The following is a 25,026-nucleotide window of genomic DNA, read 5'->3' on the forward strand; positions in this document are numbered from 1 at the left end:
ATATCTATCGAGATCTATAGATACAGATATATATATAGATAGTATAGAGATATATATGTATAGATGTATTTCCATCTCAACATGTTTAATTTTTTCTCTAGGTTTTTGAACATATGGAGTACAGTTATAATTATATTTTTTAATGTTTTTATCTACTAATTCTGTCACCTTTGGGGTCAGTATTCGTAGGTTGATTTTCCTCCTCATTGCAGGTAGTGTTTTTCTGCTTCTTTGCATGCCTGTGATTTTTTTTTTTTTTTGGATGTCAGATGTGATTTTTACTTTGTTAGGGGCTGGATATTTTTAATTTCTATAATTGTTCTTGAGCATTGTTTTGGGATGCTGTGTAAGTTACTTGGAAAGAGTGTTTTTTTCAGGTTTTGATTTTAAGCTGTTTCACTTCATCTATTATTTGGTTCCTCAGTACAAAAGCCTAGAATTTTTGTGTAACATTAACTTTCCCCACTATCAAGACAAAGCCCTTTCAGTACTCTGCTCATTGCCCTGTGAGTTATGAGGTTTTCCACTCTGTCTGGTGGGAACAGACACAATTTCCAGCCCCGCGTGAGCACCAGGAATCATCTCCCCTCATCCTTTTGGGGAATTCTTTCTCTGGCCTGAGGTGGCCCCCAACATGCAGATGCTGAGTAGTGCACAGACATCCCCAGGGGAGTATTCAGCAGCGTGTTCCAGAACTCAGCAGGCATGTGCATGCTGGGGGTAGAAGGCGTACATCAAGAGTTCCATTTTGGGCATGTAATATTTAAAACATGTAAGAGATCTTCAAGTAAAGATGTTGAAAAGAGAGTTGGAAATGTGAGGCTGAAGCTCAGAGATATCTGGGCTAAAGCGATACATTTGGAAACCATGTTCATAAAAAATGTTATTTCACTCACGCTTTATCATGAGGGTGTTTTTGACTGGGCCAAATGTTGCTAAGAGTTTAAGTAAGATGAGAACAGAGGAGATTTGGTAACAGGGATGATGTCACTAGTGACCTTGACAAGAATAGTTTGGGCAGAGCAGGGAAGGCAGAGGCCATGTTATGATGGTTTGAAGAATGGGGAGTTGAAGAAAGAAAACAGCATATGAATACAACTCTTCCAAGGAGTCTGGCTCCAAAAAGAAGAAAAAACAGGAAAACCATGAAGAGTACTTCAACACTCAAGTGAAGCCCCTGACTCAGAGAGATAAAGCATCTCCGTCTCTTTTCTCAGGGGCTGCCTTTTACATGAAGCGAAGTTCGTGTAGGTATTTCTCCATCCAACTCCTTTTACTTTTCATCGATAAAGATTCCTCAAAAACCCCATCATTGTGTGGTTCATCGGGCTTTGATTTTGGTGAGCTTGTAGCTATTTTAGTGGAATGGTGTCATCCAAAGGGATGGGGCTACAAACCAGGTACTATTTGCAAGCAGTTCCTCTGCAGAAACAGCTCAGGTGGTCTTCCTACCTCCAGTCTTGACTTATTAAATCCGTTCTTCCCATTGCAGTGGGACTACTCTCTTTCGAATCTAAATTTGACCTACTCATAACCATGCTCAGTTTCTTTCAAGAGGAATAAGCCCAAGTCCCTTATCAGGACATAGGAAGTCCTGCATGACACAGGCCTGCCATCTCTCCAGACTCAGTTCACAATTCCCTGCCTTACACATTTCACTCTCACCCTTGTGGTTCCCCACACACACCAGGCTGTTCCATTCTCTGATGGCACCGACCCCCATGTTTATTTACGCACATCTCTTTACCTGGCTAACACTTACCTTTCAAGACTTAGCTCAGGGATCATTTTCTCCAAAAATTATTTTCTTCTCTAATCTTTCAGAGAACTGCAAGTTTACATCCATCTCCATACATCATATTATATTGACTTTTTAAAAGTCAGGGATCTATTTCCTCCTTTAGACTATAAGTTTCTTAAGAGCAAGAACTACGTTGTGATTTTCCTTTTATTCCATACTTCCAGACTTCAGCTCAGTCATATACAGAATGAGTTGAAAATCAATAAAAGAAGCTCCGTGGAAAGCAGGATGATTGAGCCGAAGATTTCAGGGTGAAATAAAAGTTGAAGTAAGTAGTGTAGGACAAAGATCCTGAATAGGATGAGAACCTTGGCCTTCCTTTTTGATTCTCTGGAGCAGTGACTTAAAGGAACTGTTCAGGTAACACAACTAAGACAGGACCAATAAGCTGGAACCAGTTAACAAGGAACTTCAAAAGTCAGGCAAAGTAATTTCAGTTTGAAGGCAATTTGGCCACATAGGTTTTAAGTTGTTAACATAGAGAAGGAATGATTATTCAACAACAAAACAAAAACAGCTGGGAAAAACCAAACAGCATAAAATATTTCTAACAAAACAAAGTTAATGTTCTGTTTTTACAACTACTATTTTAGATAACCAGCCTTAGTTTGGGAGCCTACTGTTTTGCCTTATCCAGTTTTTCCTCTTGACTGTTATCATGTCAAGCTACAGACGCATCATAATGATGTGACTGAGAGAGTGAATTTAGGAGCCAAACTTCTTGAGTTTATTTTCAAAGATATTTTATTTTAAAAAATGAGGATGAGGTCTTGCTATGTTGCCCAGGCTGGTCTCAAACTCCTGGTCTCAAGTGATCCTCCTACCTTGGCCTACCGAAGTGCTGGGATTACAGGCATGAGCCATTGCACTCCACCAACTTCTTGAGTTTAAATATTGGCTCTGCTCCTTACTGACTTGTGATGTCAGGTAAGTTACTTAGTGCCTCAATGTCTTCATCTATAAATTGAGGATACTGACATCTACCTCATAGGATTGTTGGGAGGATTAAATGAGTTTTCATAAGTATACATTACTTGCAACTGTATCTGGCATGATAAATGCCTTGTGTTTGTTAAATTAAAAATTAACATCTAAAATACTAGACCTCCTGTAATTAAATAGGCAATGAATGTGAAAAGTACCATCAGGTGTATCTCTCCAAGCCAAGGAATAAATAAAGATTGGGCTTAGGAAAAGACTGGGTCAGCAGTTGACACACAAGCTCCCTTGGGTCTCCAAGTTGATAAAGCTTTGACCTAGCAAGAGATGGTTTGTATTCTGCCTGCCCACTAACTATGATGGAATAGAGTGATTCCCTGTGCAGAAAAACTATAAAACATCTATGGCCTGGATTAAGCCCCTAGGTTGAGAGGCCATAATCAAGGCAATTTCTGAGAGTTCCATTAATAAGGTTTTCTAGAAGCTGCCAAAGTCCAGCTACAGCAATTATCCAGTTAGTTTGCTGAATCAGCCAATATAAGCTTCCCCAGTCCTGTTGCTAATTAGGCTCCAGCCTCTCATCTCGTTAATAAGCTTCCAGTTCATTTGCATGTGAGGAAAAATTGTGGGTATGGGGGAGTTTAATAGAAACCCAAATCACCTTCAACATGTGTCTTTTTTATTAAAATATTTAACCTTTTATTATGACTCAGAAACATCTGTTGGCATTAACTCTAGGAAAAGACATGATGAATTCAGCATTTGCCAGCAGTTCTCTAGTCCCTCCTCCTCACACCTGGCCTGTTCCTGATCAAGTAGCAGTAAGAAAAGACAAATGAATATGATTAACTCAGTGTTAGAAACTTGCAGGTGAAAGAAACTATCTGGTTCAATTTCGTCCTTTTAGGAACTGGAAAACCAAGGTTCTAAGAGATGGTCTTATTTGCTTAAGTGCCAGTGAAGCCGGGGCTAGAGCTCAGGCCAGTCCTCCTCTAACTCAGTGCTTATTAGTCACCGTGATGTACTAGGCTTGCAAAATATCTGATGAGAATAGCTGATAAATAGCAGTAGGCTATTACCTGATATTGGGCTTTAACTTCTCTTCACTTGCATCTGGAATTCAAGGAATTAGAATATAATTACCGTCCCTTCATCCCATTTCTAAGAACTGTTGATTTGATCTCCTTAATGAAGCTTGTATGATAGGCACAATTTTTGTCCCCATGGCCTTTGCCTTCTGAAGTCATGCCCATTGTTATATTACATGTCAAAAAGGATATTGAAGATATTAGTTAGTGATCTGCTGACTTTAAGGTAGAGAGATTATCCAGTGTTATCCAAGTATTCCCAATGTAATCAATGAGCCCTTAATAGCAGAAGACGAAGACAAAAAAAGGAAACCAGAGAGCTGCAGCAGAAGAGAAAGTTAAGATTCTAAGAAAAGAGAAGGATTTAATGCACCATCATTGGCTTTAAGGTAAAGAGGTTATGTGTCGAGGAAGTGAATACTACAGTCACACAACCTCAAGAAACTGAATTCTGCCAACAACCTGAATGAGTCAGGAAGCAGAGTCTTCCTCAGAGTGTCTGGAAAAGAGCCCAGGCTGGCCAACACCTTGACTTCAGCTTTGTGAGACCCTGAACAGAGAACCCAACTGAGCCATTCTGTGCCAGGACTGTGAGATAATAAATGCATGTTGATTTGGGTTACTAAGTTTGTGTTAATTTGTTATGGCAGCAATAGAAAATGAATATAGTCTGAGTCCATCTATCCTGCTCCATCTTCATGACCACTTCCCTACTCTAAACCACCACCCTCTCCTTCCTGGACCACTGAAATTGGCTGTTAATTCTTCTCTCCAAGGCCCTTCTCGCTCATCTTCTATGAAGTCTTTACCCTGTAGTCCAAGTGATTTTTTTCAAAACAGAAACCTGATTATGTGATTCCTGCCCCAAGCCTCACTCATATGCACCCTAAGATACCTTAAAACCCTTCAGCGTCTTACAGTGGCTCTTAGACAAAAAAATACAATACCCTTTATGTGGCCTGTGAGGGCTCATGCGAACATCCCTGCCCACCACCCCAGCTTCATCTTGACCATGCTCCCATCACTCTCTCTGCTGTTCTCTCACTGACCTTCTGTTTCTCCTTCTTTCTGTTACACCCCCTCCCATCACAGGGCCTCACAGATGCTCTGCCTTGTGCTTGGAGCCTTCGCTCCCTCTCCCCTTACCCAGAGGATGTTCATTCAGTCTATCACTCTCAATTTAAATGTTGCTTCCTTATGGTGGACTAGGTCTGCTTTCCCTCTTAGATGTTTTCATGGCCCTGTATGTTTCCCTTCAAAGCACTTTTCAGAGCTTGTAACTATACCTTTAATTCTATCTTTATTTAATTTTGCTCCCCAGTGGGAATTAAGCCCAGTAATGTATCATAGGGCTTTTCTGATTGAGATAACATATTCAAAACACTTATCATAGGCCTAAAAGAAAATAAGCACTCAAATAGCAAATACTATCATATATAGGAAGGGCCTTCAAAAAGTTCATGGAAAATGCATATTATGAAAAAACTATACATGGATTTCAAAAATTTTTTTGCACCAAAATAAACTCATGCTAACTTTTTATAACATGTCTGAAGGGAATCTAGTTTGAGGGGAGAGACTAAGAGTCATAAGACTCAGTTTGAAAACAGCCCTTACCAGAGCAATATGAATTCTGCTAAAATTGAAGCAAGAATAAACATTAAATTTATGTTGAAGCTTAGGTGGAAGAATGGTGAAATCATTAAGGCTTCATGAAAAGTTTATGAGGATGATGTCCCAAAGAAATCATCAGTTTACAAATGGATAACTCATTTTAAGAGGGAATAAGATGCTGTTGAAGATGAAGCCTGTGGTGGCAGATCATTCAAATCAATTTTTGAGGAAAAAAGTCACCTTGTTTGTGCCTTAATGGAAGGCAACCAATGATTAACAGCACAAGCAACAGCCAACACCATAGACATCTCAACTGGTTCTGCTCACACAATTCTAACTGAAAAATTAAAGGTGAGCAAACTGGCCATCTGATGTGTACCAAAATCACTGTGCCCAGATCAGTGGCAGACAAGAGCAGAGGTTTCAATGGAAATTTTTAATAAATGGGATCAAGACCCTGGAGCATTTCTCCCAAGAATTGTAATAGTAGATGAAACGTGGCTTTACTCCTATGATCCTGAAGGCAAAGCACACTCAAAGCAATGGCTAACCAACATGCAGAAGTTGTCCAGTCAAAACAAAAGCTCTCAGGTCAACAGAGAAGGTCATGGCAATAGATTTTTGGGTTACTCAATATATTTTGCTTTTTGAGTTTCTGGAGGGCCAAAGAACCATAACATCTAATTATTATGAGAGTGTTTTGACGAAGTTATCCAAAGCTTTAGCAGAAAAATGTTAGTCTGAGTGGTGGTGCATGCCTGTAGTCCCAGCTACTTGGGAGACTGAAGCAGAAGGATCGCTTGAATCTGGGAGATTGAGGCTGTAGTGAGCTGAGATCATGCCACTGCACTCTAGCCTTAGCGATAGAATGAGATCCTGTCTCAAAATAAAATAAAATAAAATAAATTTAAAAAAGAAAAATGCCCAGCAAAGCCTCACCAGAGTCTTTCTCCACCATGAGAATGCTCCCGCGCATTCTTCTCATCAAACATGAGCAATTTTATGGGAGTTTTGATAGAAAATCATTAGGCATTCACCTTACAGTTCTGATTTGGATTTTTCTGACTTTCTATTATTTCCTAATCTTAAATAATATCTAAAGAGCATTTATTTTTCTTCAGTTAATAATGTAAAAAAGCCTTCATTGACATGGTTAAATTCCTAGGACCCTCACTTCTTTAGGGATGAACTAAATGGCTGGTCTCATTGCTTACAAAATGTCTTAACCTTGGTGGAGTTTATGCTGAGAAATAAAATTTATATTTATTATTTTTATCTTGTAATTACATTTTTCATGAACTTATTAAAGTCTCCTCACATATGAAATATAATATTATTAAGTATAATCATTAGGATACGCACCCAGAACCGCAGAAGAGGAAGCCCTAAACCCAGCCAGCTGGGAAGAATCTGAGAAGAAAGACTCTTTAGGAGGGTTTTAAATTATAAGCAGGTTTAACCAGGTGAAAGAGTGGTGGGAGAGGGAAAATTATTCCAGGAAAAGGGGGTCACATGAGCAAAAATATGGAGATGAGACACAGCATGATGAATGTGGAGAACTCTGCTGCTGGCATTAGTAGCTATACAAATCCCATAATAGACATGCTTTGTCAAAACAGGTGTCCCAATGCCTGCCTGGTGTATAATTTGGCACATGTGCATGCCCAGCCAATGAACTGAATATTGCCACACACAATTCCTGGTGCCTTTCTTCCAACTTGGCATCCTCTGCAAGTGCACCAAAGGGACCCATCTAAGCCTGGCATGGAAATAGGGAGGCAATGTGAATGACAGGGTCTTCAACTCTTTGACTTTAGATTGTGATTTTTTTTTTCTCCAACCAATCAACAAATGTTTCTTGTGCTCATCTCTGAACCAAGCTCTGTGGAGAATTCAAAGAAAGTCTAAGAGTTGACTCCTGCTATCATGATAGTAATTAATATAAACGGACAATATAAATATGTATAAAAATAAAGAATAATTCAGGATCGCACATGTGGCAGACGTTAGTTGCCTTTCCAGAAGTCATTCTCTCCTCCTTTTTGCTAATAGAATCCCAAGTTTGCTCAGGTATAACACAGAGAAAACATGCTCTGGGAATCTAGGTCTCTACCCCAGCTCCAGGGAAGGAACTGTGACTGAACTAAGTTAATTACAGACATTTCATTTCTTATTTCCAGTGATTGGTCTAGGGTTGTGTATGTGACCCCTTCTGGACAATGAAACATAAAGGAAAGTCTCATGAGTTGCAAAGATTCTCTTTTGTGTACCTTTTGTTTCTGTGCAAGATGCTATTATGGATAACTGTGGTACTTTGGATCCATTTTGCAACTATTTGGCAATACACCTAAGGACAAAAAGCCAGGCTGGGTGTGCTGGCTCACACCTGTAATCCTAGCAATTTGGGAGGCTGAGGTGAGACCAGCCTGGCCAACATGGAGAAACTCTGTCTCTACTTAAAAAAAAAAAAAATTGAGCCAGAGTGGTGTGGCATACCTGTAATCCCAGCTACTCAGAAGGCTGAGTTATGAGAATAGCTCAAACCCAAGAGGTGGAGGGTGTAGTGAGCTGAGATAGTGCCACTGCACTGCAGCCCAGGTAACAGAGCAAGACTCTGTCTCACAAAAAAAAAAAAAAAAAAAAAAAAAAGCCAACACATTGAGGATGGCAGAGATGAGAAAGAGATGAGAGAGACATGAGCCTGGGTTCTTGATGATATGTTAATGTTCAACAATAAACCTGGTATTGTCCATATCCAGAATTATTGTGATGTTAGACCACACAGTTCTTCATTGTCAAAGCCACTGTTGACCTTGGAGTAAAACACATCCCAACTGGTACAAGATAGAGGAGAGACACAGTACAAACAGTAAGGGATTTGCAGTCATAGGAACATACTATGCACTCTCATAAAAATGGGTGTTCAATTTCCAGCTCTGTCACTCAGCCTCTGTGGACCCTTCAAGCAAGGGTTAGGTAAAAGACACTGCTAAATGCATTGAGGATACACAAAGATGAGGAAACTACTAAAGATCTCACAAGTCAATAAAGATAGACATGCTTTAAGGCACTATATACATTGCAAGAGCAAATGGAATGTGAAATTGATAAAGAAGGGTTGATATTCAAGTGTGTACCAATATGGTCAAACTGGATGTTTTTGTCAAATGTCAGTCCTCAGAGTAAATGCCTATGATGCACCAGCTTTTCAATATTCTGAAAATTACAGCTGTTAAAGACATTACACTCTGAATGTACAAAATGAAAAAAGTAGAGCTGCATCTTGAATAACGAGAACTAATAGAGAATGGGGCAAGAATATTTCAGCAGAAGAAATAGCAAAGACAAAGGTGATTCACACCTTCATACTGAAGTGTGAGCATGCATAGTATGGTCTGATATGAAATAATTAAATTTATAAAATGTATACATTAGAAGAGACTCAAGTTTGCAAAAGATATCATTTATTTGAAAAATACCAATACAAGACTCTTTCAAACATGTTGTATTAGTAAAATTATGTGTTTGTTTACAGATAATGACATAATTGCCAGAATGATAGAGTAGAGATGTGGAAAACTAACACGTTGTAGTCAGTACCTTAAAGAGCAATCAGAATTAAATAACAGGTTTCTGGTATTCTAAGGGCGATCAGTGATAAAGTAAAATTCAACTCACATATACTTTTTTGATAGTTATGTTTTAATTGAAAATAATATTTTAGATTTACAATAGAATTGCAAAATATAGTATGGAAAGTTCTCATATACCCTTTACCCAGTTTCCCCTAATGTTAATATCTTAAATATTTGTAAAATCTATAAAACTAACCTTAGTGTAGTACTATTAAATAAAGCACAGAATATATTTAATGTCCTTTTCTCTGTTCTAGGGTCCTATTTAGGACTCTATACTGCATTTAATTATCATGTCTTATAGTCTGCTCCAATCTATGACAGTTGCTCAGGCTTACCTTTTTTTCCATGACTTTGACACTCTTAAAGGTTACTGGTCAGTGACTGTTTAGAATGTCCCTCAATTGGGTTTGTCTGGTATTTCCTTGTGATTAAACTGAGATTATGCATTATTGGAAGGTTGCCACAGATGTTAAGTGCTCTTCTCAGTATATTAGGGGTACTTGATGGCAATACATATACAGCAAGTGTATCATTTTACTAAGTTGATCATTTTACTAAGGTAATGTCTGTAAAAATTCTCCCCCAGGAGTAGAATTTTCTTCCTTGTTTCCTTTTCCAGGCTGAAATGAGTATTCATTCATGCCCAAGGCCAGAAGTACTTATTGTGCTTCTCCCCAGAGATTAAGACTTTTGTTCTGTAGGAGAGATAAAGGAAAAAGATCTAGGGAACTATCTTGCCGCTCTCTGTGGCTACTCCTCCTCTCACCGAAGTCTGCCCACAATAGACACTTCTTAGGTCTCGTCTGATCAATTCCGTGAGTGCCTGATAGGGTTCATGCGGAACAAGATTGCAAGAGAGTGCAGACTCCTCTAATTTCTGCAGGCCCCAGGGATCACACTGTGTCACCAGCCAGCATTCAGCCCTCACCAATTTGCCAGCTATTGCAGCAGAATTCTTCTTACCATGTGTCTACCCTAAGGTGAACATGTGCCTGAATTTCCTCCTTCCCCGCAGACACTGTCGTTCTGTAGATTGTGGGCCAGTTGATTGCTTTGTGATCTCAACTCTTCTCTAGGTTCAAAAACAGTCACGAATTTGAAGTTAGAAGCCTGAGGTCTTCATATATACATGTATACATGTGAAATACAGGTAATTTGGCATAAATGACATCCAGTGTCTTTCTTTTTTTTTCAGACAGAATCTCACTGTCACCCAGGCTGGAGTACAGTGGCATGACCTTAGCTCGCTGCAACTTCTGTCTCCTGGGTTCAAGCAATTCTCCTGCCTCAGCCTCCCAAGTAGCTGGGATTATAGGTCCCCACCACTGCACCTGGCTAATTTTTGTATTTTTAGTAGAGATGAGGTTTCACCATGTTAACCAGGCTGGTCTCAAACTCCTGACCTCAAGTGATCCACCCACCTTGGCCTCCCAAAGTGCTGGGATTATAGGTGTGAGCCACCATGCCCGGCCCAGTGTTTTTGGAGTTTTTGGAAACAGAGCGTGAAAGACAGAACTGTGTATCTGGATGCATGCATATATAACTAACTACCTTTCCTGTTCCTTGGAACTTTGTAAGTTTGGAGGAGAAATAGAGGCTTCTATGCTGTCTACATACAGGGAAAAAACCTCTTGTGAAATGATGACGTTGAAGGAAAATGGCCTTTGGAGTCAAGAAATCTGGGCCCTAAATCTGATGCATAGAACTTTGACACATAAAACTTTGAATAAATTGCCTAACTTCTCATGGCCCCAGATTTTTCCATCTGCAAAACAAGGAAAATAAAAAAATAATGCCCTGGCCTGGGAAGGTTGAATGATAAAATGTTAAAGAGCAAATATTTCTTTGAACTGGAAGTCAGCGTTTTCTTTTTCTTTTCTTTCTTTTTTTTTTTTTTTTTTCTGTAAAGGGCCAGTTTGTAGGTATTTTAGGCTTTGCAGACCACACAGACTCTGTCCCAATTATTCAGCTTCAACATGGTAGTGAGTGCAAAAGCAGGCACAGAGAATGTGTGACTAAATGAGCATAGCTGTGTCCCACTTTTATTTACAAAAATAGGTGTTGGACCAGAATTAACTGCAGACAGGCAATAGTTTAGGACCCCTGTGCTAGATCAGACCTGCATGGGGGCACATCCAAGGCATAATCAGATTGCCCTGTTACTTCCTATTCAGGATGCCTTCCTCCTCTCACCCTCAGCTGGTTGCTAATGTCAGGCTAATGGAAATTCAGGTCTGCCCTTCTAGGTGAGGGTGAGGGAAAATGTTCTCTTAGATTCCACAAACTGTTTCAGTTATCCAAGCTGCATGTGGTCACTTGGTCACTATGGTTGAGAAGGTGCTATTGCTTCTGCCCAGAAAGTCAGCCCCACACCAACTGGTGTTGCCTGGGCCTACTGTTGAGTATCCCTAGCTATTTTTCTGCAGCAGCTTGCTTCCATGATGGGGCGTGTTTTTTTGTTGTTGTTTTGTTTTGTTTTCCCCCCGTGAGATGGAGTTTCACTCTGTTGTCCAGGCTGAAGTGCAGTGGCATGATCTCAGCTCACTGCAACCTGTGCCTCCTGGGTTCAAGCAATTCTCCTGCCTCAGCCTCCTGAGTAGCTGGGATTACAGGTATGCGCCACCACGCCCAGCTAATTTTTCTATTTTTGGTAGAGACAGGGTTTCACTGTGTTGGCCAGGCTGGTCTCGAACTCCTGACTTTGTGATCCTCCTGCCTCGGCCTCCCAAAGTGCTGGGAATGCAGGCGTGAGCCACTGCACCTGGTTCCATGACGGTTTTTAGTGAAGGTCCCTGAGCCAGACTCCAGGGCTCAAATCCTAGCACTGCCGTTTGCTAGTTGTGGGACTTTGTGCTAGAAACAACTTCACTGTATTTAGTTTCCTCATCTATAGAATGGTAATAGTAAGTCTTTGTCTCACAGAACCATTGTGAGGATTAAGTTAATGCATGTATTTAGAAAAACGCTTGGCACATCATAATTGCACAATAAATCCAATATTATTATTCTCTTGGGCAGCATTCTCTGTGCCAGACACTGTGTCTGAAGAGATAAATTCATCTTCTAAGAAGGGAAATTGTTTTCTCCCATCTCATCCTTCTTCTCACCTGGAGCCAGATCCCCCTCTGTGGGTTAACATGTGTCCTGGGGCCCCTAGACAGGCTGCATGCTGACACAGAATTAACATTCTGACGGCGATGCTGGGGTCCTTACAACTCTACCTTCCACCTTCCTGACCAGGCTTGAGGCTGGGTCCTCCTTCTTTGCAATGAACTTTGCTGCTCCCACCACTTCCAACATACACGAGAGTTGAACTCCTTCTCCCCTCAGAGATGAATGCACCATCCTCTCACCCAGACAACCCTTTCTCGCGAAGTTCCACATGCAGAGGCAATCTAGGCTTTGTGGGGACATTTCCAAGCTTTCAACTCTATAATAAAGTACCCGGAGTGTAGCTCTTCTTACTAAACTTTCATTCTCTTTCCCCTAAACCAACAAGGCAAAGCAAAAAGAAAACAAGAAGGAAAGAAAAAGGAAGGAAAGAAGGAAGGAAGGAAGGAAGGAAGGAAGGAAGGGAAAGAAAGAAAGAAAGAAAGAAAGAAAAAAGGAAAGAAAAGAAAAGAAAAAACTTTGCAAAAAAAGTTCTTAACTTTTGTGTCCCTACTTGGGAGAGCTGAGGTTGCAGGACAAAAATGAACAAGTGGTAGGCACCAACAAGGGTCATGATGAGGACACAGTACTTTCTCCTGCTGAAGAGCATGAAGTGATGATGAGAACAACGATGATGAAGATGTTAGTGGTGATGTTTAACACTTATTGACCCCTTAATACCTGGAACAGGGCTGAGCTCATGACATACTTAAGCTTCACAATAACCTTATAAGGGTTATTGAGGAAGATGAGGAAGCTGAAGGTAGGTTTTATTCATCCACATTTTATAGCTGAGGAAACTGAAGGTCAGAGAGAACATGTCTAAGGACACATAGCTAAATAGTGGCAATTCAAATCCACATCAGTTTCTCCCTAACGTCCTTGTTCTTAAGCTCCTCGCTCTCCTGCTACACTAGTTTATGTGTGGCACAGTTTATGTGTGGTGGTGGCACAGCCAGAAGCCTTCAGGTGTGTGTGAATAGGCATTTGGCAGCCTCACCAAGTTCGTGTATGGCAGCTTTGCCAGCTGGACCTATACCTGGAATAACAGGAGGGGATGCAAGAGTGGACAGATGCTCATTAGCCAAGTAACCAATGAGAGTCAGGGGATGGGAGAGCTAAGGGACAGGAAGCAGAGCTGCAGAGCAGAGGGAGCTAGGGTGGGACCTCTGGCCTCTCCCTGAAGTGGGGTAGGAGGGGCCACAGCCTCACGGACAGGTCAGGCATGTGCCCCATTAGGCAGCTGTGAAAAACCTTTGTTTCATGGCTGGGACATGAACTTGCTGACTTTCAAAGCTAAGTGGCGAGGCTGTACTTGGGAATGGAATTTAGGCTCAGGTAACTATCAGTGGCTAGAATGTGTTTCCTTCTCAGAGCATTGCAGAGCTGCGCTCTGGCTCTGGGAGCACACTAAGGCCAAGTCCAGTCGGCTTGACTTAAGAGCCAGTCTGATGGATGATTTATTTAGTTTGGTTCGTGTGTGCGTGTGTGTGCGTGTGTGTGTGTGTGAATATATGTGTACATGTGCAGGTAGCTATCTATAAAGGTACACATATGTGTTAATATGCATCAGCCGTATGTATTCCTGTGCTCACCACCTGCGCACATGCCTGTGTAAGTACTTTGACACTTAGAGGGGTGAGTTAAATGAACAGACGCTTCCAAGCCTGCCAGTTGTCTTTTTGTACTGATGGGTCAGGGCCATTGTTTGGTACAATTAACCTGGGACTCAGAGACTTGCAAATGAATTCAACGGGGTACTGCAGCTTGGATGCCTTCCAGCGTGTGGTGTGTAATGGGGGTTGTGTTTCAAAGCCTTCGTCACACTAGACTGCCAACTTTCCTGATACCTTGTGCTTTGGAGGACACAGGCAGAGTGGAAGTATCAGACTGGAAAATTGCCCAGTGATCTGTTACAAACATATTGTCAACTGCTGGAGCCTCCAGTGCCTGTCCCTGCAGTGATGGGTGAATGCCATTCCCTTTGGCTCTTTGGAAGCCATGTCTGTTCTGATTCATATTGCTGTGGAAAAAGCAGCATGCATAGAGATGGAGGCATTCAAAGGCATGAGCACGTTGTCTGCGAATGAAGGATGGTCTGGGGGAGTGTGAGGGGGAAAATGTAAGCACACTCGAATATGGGAGGGAAACCTTTCCTCCCTTCTGCCTCTGCTGCTGCCTCTACCCTGTACTTGTCCCAAAGCCCCATGTCAACTGAATAACATCTCCCATCTGCCTTTCATTTTATGGACGGTGGATTGGGAGTCCTAGAGAACCCAATTACAACATTCACCACCATCAGATCTACAAAACAAAGTTATTTCAAACCTGGTATTCAAAGGCCTGGGCAAAATAGGCAACTGATTTCCTAATATGATTTAAGGGTCCGGAAAACTGTCCCTCTTTCAAATTATCTACCCTTCTAGTTGGATATATTGTTCCTTACTTTCTCCATTAACTCAGTTTTTGTCTTAAGGAGATATACACTTTTTTTTTTTTTTTTTTGACTGAGTTTCACTTCTTCACCCAGGCTGGAGTGAAGTGGTGTGATCTCGGCTTACTGCAACCTTCGCCCCCCACCAGGTTTAAGCGATTCTCCTGCCTCAGCCTCCAGGTTGAAGCGATACTCCTGCCTCAGCCTCCTGAGTAGCTGGGATTACAGGCGCCTGCCACCACGTCTGGCTAATTTTTGTATTTTTGGTACAGACAGGGTTTTGCCACATTGGCCAGGCTGGTCTCGAACTCCTGACTTCAGGTGATACACCCACCTTGGCCGATATGTGCATTTTTATTTAATTTACAGTATATTGTTATCTGGCCAGGGTCATGAATGAGAAAACTAACACATTAGCAGTGTTTTATTTTATTAATTAATTAATTAATTAATCCATTATCACCCTTGTCCCCTTGTAGGAGACTTGAAAGAATGGGATACATGATGGGCAACTTTTGATGAGAGGAGCTAGCACTGAGTTGACAGCAGTGCTGTAGGATGTGTGTGTTGTGGAGATGGGTACATTATGAGAAACAGCTGAGATAAAAGGCAGTAAGCACATCTTTGCCTAAAGAGCTTGTAGATACCTAATAAGACAAAATAGACATGTTCACCAGTTAGGTGAAATATACTAAAAAAGTTCCTTCAGGTAGCCTTCCTAGGATGATTTTTGAGTTGGGTTGAGAAGGGCTGAGGGATTGCTTAGTATCACACAAAGCTAGTTTCTCTGGTCAGGGAGCGGGCAGGAGGTGAACTACTTTGAAAAGGTACATCATCAGATATTCGGGATGGCAGGTGTTGATGAGAATGAACACAGTGGAGGGAGGACATGAAAATTTCTGGCTGCCTGTTCCCACTGGCCCAGGGAAGTGATGAGCATAAAGAAAACAAATAATTGAAATGGACACAAATCAATTAGATGATGACAAATAAAAATTTTAGTAGCCCAGGATGAAATGTTATTAAAAATGACTTGTCTGTGCCCAATGCCTTTAGATTTACATTTAAATGTAATTAACACTGAATGGCACTTACTGCTGTTCTCATTCTGCCAGCTGATGGTGTTCTTTAGAGCGCTGTGGAGATGCCGGGAAGGATTATCTTTAGAAAATACTCCATCCCTATTTTCATTCATTTGTAGTTTAACTTCCCTCATTATATTGCATTAGGAGAAAGAGCGTCGGTGCTTCCTGGTGCATCCACTCCTGCGGCTCATTTCCCCAGCTGAAATCATCATCAGCTTGAGATATCACAGCCATCTCCACAGCAACCAGCTCCATCTTGAGAGCACACTCTTCAGTTCACATAGCCTTCATTCCTCTTGTTATTTATTACTAAAATGATTTGATGTGGAAAAATAGACTTGGGTTCCTAAGACTTTGCGGCAAGTTGCTACTTCTCTTTTTCTAGAGAGATGGCTATGAAGTAAAGAAAATATGTTTTCAGAGTGAGATTGACTTGGTCCCTTGAATAATACTGTCTCTAACCCTCCCCCAGCACTTTTTTTTTTTTGAGATAGAGTCTCGCTCAGGCTGGAGTGCAGTGGTGCAAGCATTGCTCACTGAAGCCTAGACCTCCCAGGCTGAGGTCATCCTTCTGCCTTAGCATCCTGCATAGCTGAAACAAAAAGTGCTTGGGTTCCAAGTAAGAGCCACCATGCCCATCCTCTACTTCTCCCTTCCATTTCAGACTCCTTATCATGAAAATGGAAAAGTCGATTCCCACTTTGCAGAACTGTTTGCAAAGACCAAATAATGGATGCAGGTGCTTTATGTGCATGATTGTATTTTATCTACAAAGTAAAAGCTATTGTTCTTGTGTTATAATCCACTCCAAAATTTGATGACTTAAAATAACAATTTTTTGATCTCATCTAGTTCTGTGAGTTGATGGGGCTCAGCTGGGTTTCTTCTGCTGGCCTTTCTTGGGGTCTCTTATGTGGTGCAATCAGATGCAGTTAGGACTGAAGTCACGTGGGCTCAGTGGAAATGTTAGAAAGACTGGGTCCCTCTCTCCACATGGTCTCAGGGCTTTACTTCTCTTCGTGGCCTTTTCACATGTTGTCTCCAGGATAGACTTCTTACAAGGCAGCTAAGGGTCCCCAAAAGCACAAAAGCAGTGTCTATCAAGCCTTTTAATGCCTAGGTTCTGAATTCCCAGAAGATCACATTTGGTTTCCTTCTGTTTATTCAACTGGGTCACAGGCAGAGTGGGAAGGTGGGCGGGAACTGTACCAGGGCAGTAATACCAGGAGGCATGGCTTATTGGAGGCCATGTCTTGGAGTCTGGGCACGACGTTTCCATTTCACTTATGAGAAAATGTAGGCTTAGAGAGTTAAGCAGCTTTCTCAGAGTCACCGAGGTAGTCAGTAGAACCAAGATTCAACCCGAAGCATCCTGAGTATCAGAGCTTGCCTCTTTGACCACTGGTCTATACTAACTCTCATGTCATGAAAAATTCCTAAAATAGTGCCTGGTATATATAGGGTACTCACTCATGGAATCTAGTTTTATTTCCTTTCCTTTTTCTTCACCTTATTTTAAAACATTTATACTATATCAGTTACTCTACTTTTTATCAAGCTTCTGTTATGTGCCAAACACTGTGCTATAGGCACTGAAGATAATACAGCAGACAAGACAGACCTACTCTGTCCTCGTGGAGCTTTCAGTATTTGGTATTTATGTAATTAGCAAATATAAGATGCTTGAGAAAGGTTCCTCTAAATGAGGCCTGGCGTTTGGGATCTGACCACTGGTCTGACAGTGACTTAGCTTTTTATAGAGTAGTGGAGCCTGGAGAGGGGAGCAGGATGGGAGGAGCACAGACCCACGATGCCTGCCTCCCGGCCTAGTGGTCTTGCAGCCTAGGCTTTGGGGAGGTCATCTAAGCCTGACTTGCAGATCAGGGCATGCTAGTTAATATTCCCTAGACTGCTGGTAAAGGTGGCATTCAGTTAATAATCTGTACTTTTAAAAAGTAACTTTTATTTTTTCTGTGTTATATGAATAATGCTTGCTCATTGGTGGAAAAGTAAGAAAATAGGTAAAAGAAAAGACAAGAAAAAAATTTCCATTATCCACTAACCAGAAGTAATAATTGTTGACATTTTGGCCTATGTTCTTCTTCCTATATCAATAAATCACATTTTTATTAAGAGTATACTATGTGTCAGGAACATACAAAATCCACCCATTTGTAACCAGATTCTTTTCTTTCCATGCCAATAAATATAATTGTACATCATCAGCTATATTTATTATCTGCCAATATGGATATTGTATAATTCATTAACCAGTTGCTTGTTGTTGGACATCTGATTTCTCTGCAATTAGCATTCTTATAGCTAAATGTATGTACACATTCTTAAACATTTGTCTGTATAAATTTCTCAGAGTGAAAACATTGAGCCAAAATCTGTGCAAGTTTTTGGCTTTTTTTTCCAAATTAGGAAAAATTGCACTCATCAAAGTGCTCAGCATTGAGTGTGTACTCATTTCTTACTAACTAACTTACCATAACTAACATGAATGGTCTTTTAGCTTAAAAAATTGCTACTAGTTTAATAAGCAAAATATGGTATCTTGTTTTAATTTGCGGTTACTTGATTAATATTGAGGTCCGACATTTTAATATCTATACTGACTAATTGTATCCTTTTGTAAACCACTGGTGCCTGTCTTTCGTCTGTCTGGTTTCTGTGGGTGGCCTGCTTTGTCCCATGTCTCAGCCCCAATATGAGTTCCATTTCTTGTGGCTAGATGGTTCTTGGTGCCTATTTCTCCCAGGCCTTGGCTACATTTCATTTCCTCTTGCACTGTTACCCTGGGTTACCTCCCCAGGGATGGCAGTTCTGTCCCTGATTCCCAGCCTGGGGATTCACTTCCTGCTACTCATTGACTAACTGCCAGGTATTCAAATCTACGTGGTGCTGACTACTGGTCTTTCAGCTAGAAACTAAAAAATCGTCTACTTCTCAAATACCCTGCCTACTGGAATCTGCTAATCTCCCCATCCTCCGCTGATTCCTGAGGGTGGACCTCTCTCATGCCAGCCTGTTGCCTGTCACTTGCCTTCTTGCAGGATCCCCTCATATTCAGGTTCTGTTTCTCCTTTTTTCCTGTATCCTACACCTGCTCACTCCAGGCTGATGCTACACCAGGCCTAGTCCTCTGCTGTTAACCTTGTTCTTTCCAACTATGAATACACTGTCTATTCCCATTTTAACATGTGCGAAAATAGAAACCAGACAAACTGGCTTATCCACAACAGCATGGCAAATAAGCTAATGGTATCATCTGTCCACAGGGATGTCTCAATCTGAGGTCTAGATTTTAGGAGGCTTGTAAAATTCTTGCAGTCTCATAATTGTATGTTTATTTGTATCTATACTTTTTGGAAGAACAGGTCCTTAGTTTTGTAAGATTCCCCAGGACTATTGATCCTCACAACATCTACTGCATAGCCAAGAAGCGTTACTGCTATTGCTACTACTGCCACCACTTTCACTAATACTACTATTGATAATAAAGTAAGTGCAAAAGCAAGATATAGAACATATAATTTTGGGGGGAAATAACGTCAGTGAAAAATGTTCTTAAATCAACTTTTTAGATCACCAGAACAGCTTTCTAAAAGGACCTGCCCAATCTCCATCTCAGGTTCTATGAAGCTTTAAAGTCTTTGGGCCCATTAGCTACAATAGTCACCTAATGAAAGTCTGCATGTCCTGAGATAATGGTGCAGGATCACTCTCCACTCTGTCTTCCTTAATATCAGCAGCACTCTCAGACAGTTGCTGGGGAACTTCCAAAGGCAATACTTATAAGAAGAGAAGAGAAACACAGCTGCAGCACTTCCTGTCTGAGCAGCCATGTCAGCACTGCTTTAATTAACATGAAGAACTGGAAATGATCGCTACTGTCCCAGAAGAGGAAAAGGGTGTGCAGGATGGGGAAGAGCACAAGGCACGCAGGATGAGAGCAGTGCTAGCATCTTTAAATCCTGGCTGCATCGCTAAATCCTGCCTACTAGACACTCTCCGGGGTCACATGTATTTCTTACGCTGATCCCACTGGACATTCAGTTAGAAAATCTTGGTTTGAGGCTCCCATCTGCCACTCACGATTGTGTGACTTCAGAAAAGTCTCTTTCCCCTTCCAGAAGGAAGCCTTCACTTCCTCACCAAAGAAAAAGAAAAAAAGATTTGGGCAAAATGGTTTCTGAAGTCCATTCTTATTCCATCAATTCAATAATTGTATTATTCTTTAAAATATTATGTCTGTAATCCTAAATTTTTTTGAAAAATAGTAGTGACATCGTGAAAGATAGGTAACTAAAAGGGACGACCAAGAAGGACTGATATAAAAATGGTGGACTAGGATAGTCCATCCCTCATTTCCTTAGGGAAACATCAAAAACCAAACAGAAACTGGCTAAAATAACCTTACAGGAGCTCTGAAAACAGTCAAAAGTCTACAGCAACCAAGCAAACATTTAATCAAGGAAAAGCTACATTCAAAATATGAGGCAAATTCATGGTGATTCACTTGCCCTTCTCCTACACCCTCCCTAGCATGGTACACTGGGCCTGGAGGAGGGGCAACCCAGTTCCCCATTCCCTTCTTTGAATCAGAAGAGCAGAGAAGACCTGAATTGCAATGTTCCAACATATCTGGGAGCTCCATGAAGGATGGTTCTCTGTCTCACCCTGCTTGGAACTTAAGTGAGAAGTGGCAGGGCTGCTCATGAAAGCTGCAAAAGACTATAGACCATAGATCCACAGAGCTGTTTTTCCAAATAACCAATTTTCAACAAAAATTACAAGGCATACAGAGAAACAGGAAAACATAGCTTGTTCAAAGGAAGAAAATAAATTGGCAGAAATAATCTCTGAAGAATCACAGACACTTGACTTATAGAAAAAGACTTTAAAACAACTGTCTTAAATATGCTCAAAAAGCTAAAAGAAAGCACAATGAACTAATGGAAGTCAGCAAAAATCAATATATGAACAAAATGAGAATATCAGTGTTTCTTCTGTCCATGTGTGATTTTGTTATTACTTGTCCCATTTTCTTTCCACAGGCAAGTATTATAGGCACAAAATTAAATCTGGGTTACAATGACATTCCAAGTTGTATTCACTGTACAGTAGTCCCCCAATATCGGCAAAGAATAAGTTCAAAGACCCCTAGTGGATACTTAAAGCTGCAGATTGTACTAACCCTATATACACTGTTTATTCCTATATCATGATGGGCAGGTATCACACTGAGCATATATACACTGGAAAAAAGGATTGCTCATGTCCCAGGTGGCATGGAGCAATATTTCATCATGGTGCTGAGGACAGCATGCAATTTTAAACTTACAAATAGTTTGTTTCTGGAATTTTTTATTTAATATTTTTAGACTGCAGTTGACCACAGGTAACTGAAACCACAAAAAGTGAAACCATGAATAAAGAGGGACTGCTGTATCTTCCATATTTTGGGAACTATGCTAGGTGCATTATAGACTTTGTATACTTTGCTTACTTAATTCACCCAACAACTCTACAAAAGTATTATGATCATACTCCTTTACAGATAATGGTCATATAACTCTTATGCCCTCTTGACATCTGAGGTCACTTTTGACTGCAGAGAAATTGCTGGAGGTCATCCCCACTACTTCCCCACAGTTGGCACCACTGTCTCCTCACCCATGTTTAAGCCTCTTTTCCATGATGCCCATCCTAAGTAAGCTCCCCTGTGCTCTATATCCTATGCACCTTTTTGTAACCCTTTTACTTTGTGAGATGCATTTCTCCCCTCTTGCAGCCAGGGCTGTGAGTGTCAAAAGGGTCATGCAAATAATGACTGGACGGTGGTTTCTGGACGAGGCAGATTATTAGAACTATCCTGGGAGATGTTTTAAAAATACAGATTCTTAAACCCCGCTCAAGATCTGATCAGATTCTCCAAGAGTGAGGCCATGGTTTTGGTGTGGGTAAACTCTCCTGCAGGTAGTGTCGATGTCAATCAGGCTTTGGAGAACTGCTGTGGGGACTCCGAGCAGACTGCTCCCGATACAGGGAACGTTCACCCACAGCAGTAGTCAGAGAAGACTCAACTGAGGAAGTCAAACTCCACCTGGGTTTCAAGGATACATGAAATTCAGATAAATGATGATGATTGAGAGGACATTTCATCCTTGAACAGGGGCCATGCTAATCTTCTCTGTATCGTTCCAATTTTAGTATACATGCTGCTGAAGTGAGCACTGAAAGGGCATTTCAGACAGGATAGATATTAAACAGGATACAGAGGCAGGGAGACACATGACCTATTAAGAAATAATGGAAAATTTTAGTCAAGGAGTAATCACTGTTCCTGATGCTTGCCTCCATGTAGACAGAGTTCCATTAGAGTAACAGTCCTGGCCTCTCTTTATCCCTTCATTCATTCTACCCCAGTGCAGTTTAGGGAAGAAGTTTAGCCTGTGCTTTCCAGCACCTGCCCTTCCTCCTCTTTGGAGTCAGCTGCTTGGGGATAACACAGGAGCTGCCCTGCTCACCCATGTCATAGCTTTCAGGAGCAGGTTCTGCTCCTACATCCAGCACTACCTGAGGCTAGGTAGGTAGAAACTTGTGGTTTCAGTATTAATTACCCCACTAGCCTGAAGTTATATGCCACTTTCTTCAATATTAATGTCTTAGTTCAGGCTGCTGTAACAAAATAACATAGACTGAATGGCTTGTAAACAACAGATCTTTATTTCTCACAGTTCTGCAGGCTGGAAATCTGAGATCAGGATTTCAGGATGGTTAGTTCTACTGAGGACTCTCTACCAGGTTGCATGCTGCTGACTTCTTGAATCCTCACATGGCAGAAAGAGGGCGAATGAGCTGTCTATGGTCCCTTTCATAAAGGCATCAATTTCATTTGTAAAATCTCCACCCTTATGACCTGGGTACCTCCCAAAGACCTTACCTACTAATACTATCACATTGGGAGTTAGGATTTCAACATATGTATTTGTCGAAAATGTTCAGTCCATTGCAATTAGCCACTTAGAAAATAAGGTAATATGTTCATCTCCCTTCTACCTTACTCATTTGTGTCTTAATTGTCAGCTAGGAAAGAATGGTGCTATTTATTAGGTCCCTCAATCCCCCAATAGGAGAACAGTGTTGAAAAAGAAAGATGAGGTCAGGTTAAAAAGCACCTAGCATGCATGCCAAACTTCATACAAGGGGTTCTTACATTTCTTGGGGTCACAGATTTTTTTGAAGTTCTGATAAAAGTCATGAACATTCTCCCCAGTTAAAGATATATTATCAAAATTACCAGGGAGGTTCTTTTTAAAAAATACAGATTCCCAAATCCCACCTAAGGTCTCCTCAGTCAGTTTCTTCAATGGTGTAACAGGCATTTTGATGTGGGTAAAATCTTCTGCAGAGAATTCTGATGTTCACTTAGCATTACATTCTGTTTCAGGGTATCCACACATTTCCTGAAGCCTATCCATGGATCCTGTTCTTTCCCCATGTTAAGAACTCTAGCAACAAGGACAAATGTGTTCCAGGCCTGACAAAAGAGACATGGCAGGCTTAGTGATGTGGTTCTGATAGTGATGTGGGCATTTTGTCTCAATATCTAAATTGACTCTACAAAGAATTATAGGCTTGACAGAGCAAAAAGGTCCACCTCCTTGAACTTCCTTGGTGGACTCCATGGCAGATTTGTGCAGGCCTCTGGGAGCCTGATGGAAACAGGCTAACCACTCCTGTACTGGAGAACACTGGGACACACAAGGGTTCTGTTGTTTTGGGATTCCTATGGCTCCACAACATGGTTCTCACATCAGATGATGGGTTACGAAATAAATGGGTGATATTATACTTGGCTTTTCTCATTAGTATTTCTTCTGCCTTTACATTCCTCCCACTCCCCCCAAAAAACTCCCACCAAATTGCAGCTGCTTCTTCCTTAACCTAAAGCATATAATGCTAGCAATTTTGGAAATGGAAACAAGCTAGTCTGTCCAGAAATCTCCAGAGCATTGTAGACTAATATATTAAAATGAAAGGGAAACAGAAGCCATCACTGCAAATTGCAACATTATTGTTCAAGCCAAGATCGTCCTAATTATAAACTAGCATTTTTATAGATGTCACAGGGGCTGTTTTAGTGCTGCTTTGCTGATGCTAAAAAGATAGTGCGGAATTGTGATCAGGGATTCTCACACGACTGTCTAACTGGAGGAAAAAAGAGTTAATTAGACCCTTTTTAGCATATTAGTGAAGACAAGCTTATTAGACACATTTACAAGCTAATGATATGCCTATATTCTGCTCTCAAAAATGCATTTAAATAAACTGATTTACAGTTCAGCCATTTTCATATCTTTAACCCATATATTCACGATTATCCACATTTAATTGACATGGAATCAGAATATTTCTGGGGCCCACTCTGCAAGGTGCTAATGGTATGTTGTTCTCTGCTCATCCTGCCTTTCCAAACCTATCTTGGACCACAGGTAACCCCTACCATGCTTGTTGTCCACTTTCTAGGTTGAATAGCCTTGATTTCTCTAAAGTCCATTGAACCAACGGTGGTGGGTTTCAGAGCTGTCACTCATGAAGAGTGCAAATGTGGGAGGGAGAGGGGGTAAACATGGTTGGGACAGGTGGAAGGCAGTAGCTAAATGGCTTGGGTAACTAGGGCCACATTCCTCTCCTGAGCTTCCTGGGGAAGGGAGCAAGCGTGGAAGGACAGGAGTGTTTGCTTCCCTAGCTCAGAAACGGAGGGCCTCCCGATGAGTCCTGAGTCATACATTTGGGGCCAGGATAAACCCCTTCTCCATTGAAGTTGACCTTTCACAGTGCTTTTAGTGATCGTTCTGATAAACACAACCATCTAAGCCTGTCACAGCTGGAGAGCCTGACTCTGCCACAACAGGCTAGTTCAGCTTCCTAACCCCTGGTTTCCACATTTGTAAGACAGAGATCATAGCAGTTCTTTCCTCAAAGTGTTTTTGAGAAGATTAAATGTGCCACTGCATGTAAAGTGTCTAGCAAAGTGTCTGGCCTGTGGTAAGTGCTCAATAAATGTTACCTGGGATCATTATTGTCACTATTTCTGTACTCTTGTGCTTAAAAGTCTTTGATGGGTCCCTATTTCCTAGAGGAGAGAACCTGAATTACATAATGTGGTCCTCAACATCCTTCAGATTCCCATCTTGATTTCCCTTTCCAGCTTCCTCACCACTCCTCCCACAAAGCCACACGCTAGCCCTACAGACTGCCAGGC

At 41.2% G+C, this 25,026-nt stretch overlaps 1 non-coding gene across 1 annotated transcript; it reads right to left on the minus strand.

Annotated features, from left to right (window-relative positions):
• Positions 1 to 21,889: 21,889 nt before the first annotated feature.
• Positions 21,890 to 21,992, minus strand: LOC117076965. The gene has a single exon (XR_004434574.1). It is a non-coding gene; the product is annotated as a U6 spliceosomal RNA (small nuclear RNA).
• Between the last annotated feature and the right edge of the window lie 3,034 nt (positions 21,993 to 25,026).

Source organism: Trachypithecus francoisi, unplaced genomic scaffold (genome assembly GCF_009764315.1).
Source record: "Trachypithecus francoisi isolate TF-2019V2 unplaced genomic scaffold, Tfra_2.0 Lachesis_group5, whole genome shotgun sequence".
NCBI classification, from domain to species: Eukaryota; Metazoa; Chordata; class Mammalia; order Primates; family Cercopithecidae; genus Trachypithecus; species Trachypithecus francoisi.